Source organism: Cebus imitator, unplaced genomic scaffold, assembly GCF_001604975.1.
Source record: "Cebus imitator isolate Cc_AM_T3 unplaced genomic scaffold, Cebus_imitator-1.0 Scaffold111, whole genome shotgun sequence".
NCBI lineage: Eukaryota > Metazoa > Chordata > Mammalia > Primates > Cebidae > Cebus > Cebus imitator.
In genome coordinates, this window is record NW_016107426.1 from 720,776 (window position 1) to 724,338 (window position 3,563).

The following is a 3,563-nucleotide window of genomic DNA, read 5'->3' on the forward strand; positions in this document are numbered from 1 at the left end:
TCCCAGCTACTCAGGAGGCTGAGGCAGGAGAATTGCCTGAACCCAGGAGGCGGAGGTTGCGGTGAGCCGAGATCGCGCCATTGCACTCCAGCCTGGGTAATAAGAGCGAAACTCCGTCTCAAAAAAAAAAAAAAAAAGAATTTAAACATGTATCCATTCCTCCAGTCTCTTCAGGCAACAGGCAAGTAGCACTTTCAACTTCGGACTAATTCCATAACATTTCAAATAAAAGAGGGTTTGTTCTAGAAGGCGCTCTTTGTCTGGTCCCTGTCAGCTGCTACATCTTGGTGCTACCTGTGGCTTCCACATCTGCTCATCCTGTCAGGCTGTCAGCTATCCCCTGGCATTTCTAGTCTGTCCAGTTTCTGCTCTCCCACTTGAGATGTGGGAAAGGAAGCTACCATTTTCCACAGATCTTAAGACATTTCCCCATTTTAATATCTGAAATCACAATGCATCTTATAATTGGTGGTATGTGATAGCTTGATTGGTAGCATTTTGTCTTTCTCTGTAGTACATTAAATAAAATGTTATTGCTTTTGTTGAACTGATTCCATCAGTTGTATCACACGTCACACTGGTGGGGACTGTGACAGCCATTATGCCATCTTTAGTAAATAATTACTTAGAACTCTTTTATGGTGAAAGGGACAGCGTTTATGCAAGGAGGGGGAAAAGGGATCACACACAGACACGGAAGAGCACTGTGTGCACTTCCCAGCGTGGAGCCTGGAACCCTGGGAAGGGCAGAGCCTCCTCACAGGGACTGGAGCCTTGGGAGGTTTAGCCTACAGGAAGAGAGCAGGGATTCGTGTGGTCCAGGGTTCTTTAGTTTCCTTCGGGAGAGTTAATCATCTTTACTACCCAGAGTGCACCCTTAGGTCTAGGTTGTCACACAGTGATTGATATCTTAGGGTAAAGACTGAGAATAGTCTGGCCATGATCATAAAGATCAGATTGCCATGATCATGGTCAGTTAGGGCTTTGGTGTTTTACTCTAAATGTGGTTCAAGGCAAAGATAACAAGGTGGGGTCCCTGATCCTGCCTGCTAAGCTGAAAAATGGCAATGACTACTCTGCCTCCTCTTGTCAGTTCCAGGAGCGACTTCCTCAAACCACTGACACACAGCACACCCAGCTTCTGGAAACCACAGGCACCACAGCACTGTCAAAGAGGAGGATGTGTCTCTGCATAAAGTGATTACAATAAGGGAAAACACTTGAAAAATGGGAAAGATACAGGCTGGGCGCAGTGGCTTACGCCTGTAATCCCAGCACTTTGGGAGGCCGAGGTGGTCAGACCACCTGAGGTCGGGAGTTCGAGACCAGCCTGACCAACATGGAGAAACCCTGTCTCTACTAAAAATACAAAATTAGTCGGGCATGGTGGCACATGCCTGTGGCCCCAACTACTCAGGAGGCTGAGGCAGGAGAATTGCTTGAACCTGAGGTGAAGGTTGCGGGGAGGTAGAGGTTGCAGTCAGCCAAGATTGCACCATTGCACTCCAGCCTGGACAATGAGAGCAAAACTCTATCTCAAAAAAAAAAAAAAAAAAGGGAAAGATAACCAAAAATATCAAGGTCAACAGGACACAAAGAGTTAACACTGCTAAATTTTCAATCCAAATGCAAGAAGCTTTTCTGATAAATTATGAGAGTATTGGCACTGAAACAGATTATAGTCAAAATCCCTTACTTCATAGGCCAGTGGTTATCCAGCTGCTTTGATGAGGCACTCCATTAATAAGAGACACATCCCATGTATGTATGCTTACTAACAAATTATGTACATTAACCACTATAAATTCATCTTAAGATATACAAATTTAAAAGAAATAAGTAAAACACATATACTTTCTTCTTTGCAAACCCTATTCTGAAGGCCAATTATAGATAAGAAAAACTGAAGCTGTAAAAGGTACAAGTTGTCTGAGAGCCAGATTCAGTGGCCAAGCCAGAATTCCACAACTAGTGCTCTCTCTGCTATACACCAAGACATGGGGAGCCGGGAAGATTTATTTTGACCTTGGTCATTCTAGGACTTCACATACCACATACAAAGGGCTTCCTAGCTAAGAAATAGCACACACCAGTCCCCAGAAGCAGAGGAGCAGGAGAGGATGTGTGGCGATCCTAGGCCTACTGAGGCAGTGCCGCATTTTGGGTAAAAGCATGGGTGAAGGAGTCCAGCAGAAGTGACTCTGTCCAATTACATTATCACCTGGGCTTGTTTCCTCTTCTGTAAAATGGGAATAATAAAATCTACCTAAAGGGGTTGAATGGGCCAGGTGTGGTGGCTCACGCCTCTAATCTTAGCACTTTGGGAGGCCCAGGCAGGAGGATCCCTTGAGCCTACAAGTTTGAGGCCAGGCTGCACAACATAGTGAGACCTCTTCTTTACAAAAAATGAACAAAATCAGCTGGGCGTGGTGGCACATGCTTGTAGTCCCAGCTATTTGGGAGGCTAAGGTGAGAGGATTGCTTGAGCCCAGGAGGTCAAGTCTGCAGTGAGCCAAAACTGTGCCACTACACACCAGTCTGGGTGACAGGGGGAGACCCTGTCTCAAAAATAAATAAATAAAAATAAAGAAAAGAAAAAAGAAAAAAAAAAAAAGGGTTGGGTGACGACAAAACGAGAAAGCATGATTCAATGTAGCAGTCACAAGGTGACGAGCCAACGAATGGATAATATGGTGAAAAGAGAATGACCTTCCCAGAACTGAATCCTAAGTATGTCACTTGGCAGCTTTGTGGCCTGTGGCGTTTTATTCCCTCATTTGTAAAATGAGGATAATACCTCCTACCTCATAAAGGTTGTAGTGAGGCTTAAATAAGATAACACATGCACCAGTATGCAGATGATCACAGAGTAATGGTTTCCTCCTCTCTCCTTCCCCTTTTGTATATCTCCACTCAGGAGGGATGTCACCTGCTTCTTCTTGACTCAGTAGCTCTTGGGCAAGCTTGGCACTGCTGATTCAGGAAGGCTGCTGTCCTAGTGCCTAATGTCTCACCTGTGTAATGCACTAGACGTCAGCGAAAAACAACTCTCCTTCATAAGAGCAATGAAAGAACTGGCAAAAAATGTCAGAATCAACTTTTTCAGAACTCTGGAAACTAATCAAAGGCTTATAGCAAACCAGGGAGTATTTATTTGAGAAAAATAGCTGAATCTCAAAACAACTAGCTTTGTAGCATTTTAACTTGTCCTAGTCCAATCCCCCATTCTCTAGTTACAAGGTAGTCTTGAAAGCAGAGGTAGCTGGTAGAATGGAATTGGGGCTCTTTCAAAGCCTCATTCCCAAAGAACTGTCATTATTTGACCTGGCTGTTGGTTCCATGGAAGACCCATTTTTTTGGTTTCCACCTAACCAGTGTGCTAAGGAAGACCCACTTTCAAGGCTGTCTGTTTAACCTGACGGGGAGCTCTCCAAGTACAAAGCTCCTTTCACAGAGGGCATTTGTCAAAAACAATGACAAGTAAGTGTTTTAAGTTTGAAGCTGCCCGAGATGGTATGTAACACTTGGGGGCAAATAAGAGACTAATCAAAAAAAATTTTTTT

General features: G+C 44.2%; 1 protein-coding gene across 1 annotated transcript in view; it reads right to left on the reverse strand.

Annotated features, from left to right (window-relative positions):
• The window catches only part of PARL (presenilin associated rhomboid like), a 53,009-nt gene that overhangs the window by 15,406 nt on the left and 34,040 nt on the right, over positions 1-3,563 (reverse strand). The window lies entirely within an intron of this gene.